The following is a 6,629-nucleotide window of genomic DNA, read 5'->3' as shown; positions in this document are numbered from 1 at the left end:
ATACTGACAAGCTCTCATGATGAAAATGGCACTTGTAAAAGGTTATATTTTTCCACTGCAGTTGAAGATTAATAAAAGTGTCAAAACATTCCCTAAAATTTACTTTTTGTATATTTGGTCTTTCCAATTGAAAGAGATCCCACTCACTGATCTTTTTAATTTAAAAATGTAAATCAACAACAAAAAAAGATTCAGAAGCCCAATGGACAGTTAATCTGACCAATCAGGGATGTTGCTACTTCCCTAATTAGTCATTTGGAATTTTCTTTATAGGTGTGATGCATCATACCATCTTCATAAATCAAAGACATTTTTTAGTTGGGAAAGGAGCAACCCTGATTTTCCATTTTGGCATCAGCAATAAGAAGGCATATAGGGAACTAGATTCCCTTTGTTAGGCAGTTTTTTTTAAAACCAGCATCTTTAATGTGCTGCTTTGAAATAATGAAAAATGGTCTTTGGGTTTGGCAAGTGAAAACAGGATTCCTCTTCCCTTCTATAGCTTCATCCCTACAGCTTACAAGAAAGGGGGTCTTAATTTCTATCCTTTTCCTTTGACATCCCTTTTTCTAGCAGCCTAATTTTTTTTTGTCCATGAGAGGGATTGGCTAAAATTTGCCCATCTGCACTGCAGCATTTCTAATAGCTCTTGTACAGGGTATCAGATATTGTGCCTTTTTGGTGCCAGGTTCAGAGTCAAAAAGTGCCGATCTATGAACCAGTGTGCAAAACAAAACAAATCCAGGTGTTTGAAGGAGAGAAGCTCCATATGTTAAGAGTTTACAATCTCCTGAACCCTGATTAGAAAGAGGCCTGGCTCTTAATGCCTTTTTTTTTTTTTTTTTTTTTTTAAATTAGAGGGGGTGATGTTAATTACAAACCATTCCTGAAAATTAGGGGAGGGTGGGAATAGAGCTTAAGATGTGGGGGAGCAGGGGGAATGGGGAGAGAAATCTGATCATTCCTCAGTGCTACCCATTTCTGTCCCCTGTGTGGGCTGCTCAGCTGTAGACAGCAGGAGAATAAAGTACACTGAGAACCATAGTGAAAACAAAACCTTCCGTGTGTTTGTCATGTTTTGTTCCAGGGAAGCAGTTCTGAACGCTGCTCTTAAAAGCTCTCCCAGACCCATTTAGTTATGGAGAGAGGAGGGCAGGGGTGGATGGGAGACTTGGTTGGGAAATCAAAAATTGACTGGATTTTGGTTTTAGTCTTGGCACTTATAGGTTTATGTGTTGAATCCTGCTATCTATCCTTGGTTGGTGGATTTTCCACATTATACATTGGAATTTTCTTTTAAATTATGCTATCTTGGGAATAGGATGCAAAGTACATTTTTAGTAGAGCATCCTGTCCACTTGCTGCCTGGGCCTCCCCATGGCCAAATCTTGGCGTGAGAGTGTAGTTACTGCCTGTTTGGAAAGACAGTATTGCATAAGATCTAAGAAAGCAGTTATGGGACTGGTCTTTGGTTACCTATGTGGGGCAAGCTGCATCATACCCTGTATCAGTTATTTCTGTCACTTGGCTTTTCATCTATTATCCCAAGTAATTGACCATTGTGATGGCTGTCAAAGGCAATTATGTTGCCCTAGGAACCAAATTTTTTGTGTGTGTGGGGATAGGGGGGTTGGGGGGAGGGGACCTGTGTCAGTGTACTCTTTGGAAGTGTCCATTTTATGCAGCTCTTAGCATTTTAACTTCAAACCAAGCAACTGTCTTAACTTTTGTCACTCTGTCAAATGAGTGTTAGTCCAGCATAAAGAGGAACCCAAAGTCCAGGCATTCTGAGCTTCTGATTGCATCTTGACTTTGGATCCAGCTTCTGTAATCTCACTGGGGGTGCCTACCCTTGGTGTGCCATTTCCTATGATGGCATTAGTGACGTGTTATAATTGAGCCCTACTTTACTAACCAAAACTGGTACCATCATCTTTATCTTCAAAATAAAGTCCGCTTTATTTTTATTTTCAATACTTTGCTGCTTCATTTTTGTCTCGTTATTCCAGATATTGACATTATTTCCTTGGGGATAAAATGGGATAGAAAAGCATGTTTCTTTCACCTTGGGTTCATGAATATTTTGAAAACTTTCAGTATGATTGGGTTCCTTTGTAATATAGTAATATATTTTGTGGATTTAAAAATTGGGAGAGATTGGTAGGCCTCTGACCCCCCCCAAAAAAAAAAAATAAAAAGGGTAAAACTAAAACCTCTGCTCTAGAAAAAGTCTAAACTGTGAGAAGTAGGAATTGTGTGATTTTTAAGTAATAACTTTCTGAATAGCATAAGAAAGAATAAGCTAATTTCCTTAAGTCTAACTAGTCAACATTGCTTGTTAACTACTAAAATGGGTAGGTGTCATGTGGCTTGTGTGTTTGGTAAGTGGCAGACCTCACCCGAGCCTTTTACACTTAATTGTGGTCAGTTGAGGTATTGGGAGCCAGCCTCTACTTTGACCTTGGCAAGAATCCTTTCTGTTTTGAGGAGTGCTGCTGATGCTTTCCTGCATAAATGCAGAAGTGATTACCCAGTGCTGGGAATTTGTTTCAGAAGAAGCTAAAGGAGAACTTGGTCAGTATCGGTGGCTTTTGACTAGCTCAGTCTATTTCAGTAATATTTAAGTTTAGTGAGCAACTCTAGTGTAGTGCAGAAGCCTAGACTGACTTTTTAAGAGACCTGGATTCTGATCCCAACCCTGATGGTGTTGGACATTGAGCAAGTCAACTTTACACACTGTGGGCTTGAATTTCTCCTTCCTGTTCTAACTTCCTATAATACCATTACCTTTTCCTTATTTGGGGATGAAATGGTGACCTGAATTCTGTAATGTTCTTATATAATGAACAGAGAACAGACTTACTGAGCCTTTAGTCTTCTGATTTTCCCCCTCTTAACTCAATCCCCCCGCCCTGCCTTAGGCACTTCTAGCTATGTGACTGGACAAGTCATTTAGCCTCCATTTGCCTCAGTTTCCTCATCTGTAAAATGGCGATAAAAATAGCACCTACCTTCTATCACAGCAGTGAGTATTGAATGAGATGATGGTAAAGGGCTTAGCACAATACCTGGTTCAAAGTAAACACTATATTATTTCTAGCCTTTTAAATAAAAAAATCTCCAGGGTCATATTAGTCTGTACCCTGAATTTGCTAACATTTAGAACTTTCTTTTAATGGATGCAGATGGAATTACACATTGCAAAAAACACCCTGCTGAGACAAATACTGCTAAAGGTAACATTGACAGGATAAGTCCCAGATACAGAGACATGCAGGGCTTATAGAGATGGCTCTGTTTATATGTGCTGATCGACTCTGCCATTGCCATTAGAATACAACTACCAGTTTGTCACCTTAAAACGGATCTGACAATGTGTATAACCCCTTATTAAAAAATTCTCAGTACCTCCCTATTGCTTTTAATTTAAAATATATAAACTCAGCTGTGCCATTTAAGTCTTCTACAGCCTGACTTCCTTATACCTCTTCAGTCTTGATTCATATTTCCTTTCTGGAATTCTCTGTCTAGCTAAGGTTTGTCAATTCTACCTTCCTCAGCATTTGGTCTCTTGTGTAAGTGAGCCCTCATGTTTGAACTGGACTCCCACCTAACTGTAGGTTTCCCTCCCAGCCTTTGCTATAACACATTTCCCACATCACAGACTTTAATGATTTTCCTACTGCCGCTTTTTAGCATTCTCCCTTTTGGAATTACTGTATACTTTGTATTTACTTGTGAAGTCAACAAGTATTTTCATAAAAGGAGATACTATGTGCCAGGTACTGTTCTGAGTTGTGGAGATTTAAAAAAGGCAACATTCCCCCTGCCTCACCTCCCCAAAAAACGCAACAAAACACACAAAAAAGTCCCTTCTGTTTAATGACAGATAATGGATAATAGGCAGCTAAGTCCAAACAGGCTAAAAATTGGAGATAATTCCAGATACAATTTGTGTTGTGAACCCCTTTAGATTGAAGACTTTTTCCTTCCCTTTCATCCCCAGTACCCAGCATGATGTCTTGCACATAGTAGGTTCTTTTAAAAAGTCCATTTATCATATTTCCCAAATGTCCTTCTCCTTTTCTTTCTCTCCTAGAGGACTTCACAGTTGAGCCAAAGAAACACAGAAAAAGTTTTAGATTGCTATACAATTCCAATCCTATAGTGTCTCACCTCTGTAAGGGATGGAGGGAGATACCGTCTCATACCAAGCTCCTTGGGGTTGGTTATTAAAATTTCTTGGTATTCGTTTTCAGTTATTTTGTTCTTTTCATTTATGTTGTAGTTATGTCTATTCTTTCCTCATTTTACTTAACTTTTCATCATTTTATATATTTCCCCACAGACAGCATCTTCATTGTCACAGCATGATGATGGAAGGTACTTGAGTGGGAAATGATGAATCTTGTCAATGGTTGCAGTTAGTGGTAGACCTTCTGATTCTCTGTCTCTTCCTCTGCTATCCTACACTCTCCCACAGATGTTTTATCCCACACATTTATTTGAAATATTGGAAGCTGTTTCTATCCTCAGATTATATTAGTTTGGGGGTAATAAATTGCATAAATTGGCTGTCCTGTATATAAGTAATACTTCCTTCTAAATGTACCTACCACTTTAATGCTTTGTTGGATCTTCGTTTTCTAGAAGGTACCATAAGAAGTCATCTAGCTAGCTCCAGTATTTTTACAGTTGAAGACACTGGCCCAGGTAGGTTAAGTGATTTACCCAGGTTCACAAGGTCACATAGGTGGTAGTTCTGAAATTTCATCCTTGGGCCTCTAAATCTAATTAATGTCTGTCCTGTTCCCCTAGGGGCTGTCCACAATTTGTGCAAACCAGGATTTGGTTTGACCAGGTCCCTCTTCAAGCTTCTCTTTTAGCACTTGGCAGCTTACAAATAGCAAAGTGTTAGAGACTCTAGAAGGGGGATTTAGGAGACTTAAATTTTGAGGTCTGCCTTTGTGTCTGGACCACTGACTAGTAAAAGATCTAGTTGATAAAGTAACTCTGACTAGTTACAGAACCTCCCAGTGGCTTTGGAAATAATATCTATTAAACAAAAAAATGACTTTATGACCAGCTAGGCCTATCTGCTTGCAAGAAGAGCAGTGAAAATGTTGAAGAGTGGGCATGTCCTCGCCTTTAAGGAATTGATGATACATGGGAGCATACTGGGTGAAATATTTTTACACACACACACACACACACACACACACTATTAAAAATATGCCTTTAAGGAACTTAGAATCTAATACATGGGAGTTGCTGGGTGAAATTTTTCACACACACACACACACAGAAGATTCTCACTATTCACACACATTCCTTGTGCTATTATAAGATAAGGTGCCATATCCAAGCTCTAGATTTCAACTCAGCAGAGAGGTTGGAGGAAGATGAAAATCCATGAAAACAATTCCAAAGCCTCTTGGAAATCAGCTGCCCCCCTCCCATCCAACATTCACTTCCCCTAGTATTTAGACTAATTCCCTTAAATTGATACCGAGAAAGAGAAAGCATTTTTGGGGGAAGTAGCAAGAGTGGACGGAAAAGTTAACTGCATTGCTACACAGAAGTATGAAAAACTGTAGAGAAAGTATCTCTGATGGACCCAAGACTGAGCTCTTTGGTAGCAGAATTAGGTTTGCTTCCTACAATGTGATATTTGTATTTGAAGAATACCCCCAGTCGTGTGCCCTCCATTTCTGGAACCAACACCCCGAATCAATTCAGGGAGAGAGTGCACCTGTCATTTCTGACAATTTTGACAATGTCATTTCTGGACATGTTTATTTTGGACACCTTATATGAGCTTTTTACTGCCGCCTCTTTCTGGCAGAGTGACAGAGGTTCTGCTAAGCTCCAAGTTAACAATGTGTCTCACACCCCTGGAGGAAACAGAGCTGCAGTGATCACTTCTAAATGAACTCCTGCCCAGATGTAGCTGCCTTCATCAGCAGTGCCATTTGCTGAGTGTCCAAGAAGGCTGTCACGTTACCCAACTTTCCATTCCCTGTGAGTTCCAGGTTGGTCTGTCTTTACTTCAGGATTATTGTAGACCTCAATTCATGCTACTGTAACAAATGTTTTCTGGATTGAATTGATTTCTGTCTTACCAATTATGTACTCAGATTCAGAGTCTGCCTTCAGGGCCCATATTCCTCTTAATCTTAGATCCTCATTGTCCCATGGTGTAGGGGGAAGGGAGGAGAATTAGGTCTCCATGACCAACTTCTCCATAGCAATGAGTAATGCTTTGCCATTGGCTAAGCACTGTCTTCCCAGGCGTTTTTCCCATCATTCATCTACCTACCCTCCTGGGCAGAGAGAGCAGGGCTAGAGAAGGGTTTTGTGAAGAAAGGGATTCAGAAGGAAAGAACCAAGACTGGTTGATTTCATATTTTCCATCAATCCACATCCAATTAAGAATTGAAGAAATCACCTTAGGAGTTAAAAACTTTACCAGAAACTATAATGCCCTCCTTTAGAAAGAGTTAGCCCTTGAGGAATTTGGTTGAAAGAAACATTTCTGCCTTAGATTTCACAGAAGGCTGACCTGCAGCTCCACATGAATTCTCAAAATGGTTCAGCTACAAAACCTCTTCAAGGTCTCAGAAGGCAGT

This window comes from Sarcophilus harrisii, chromosome 4, assembly GCF_902635505.1.
Source record: "Sarcophilus harrisii chromosome 4, mSarHar1.11, whole genome shotgun sequence".
Taxonomy (NCBI): Eukaryota; Metazoa; Chordata; class Mammalia; order Dasyuromorphia; family Dasyuridae; genus Sarcophilus; species Sarcophilus harrisii.
Note: the sequence above shows the minus strand (reverse complement) of the source record.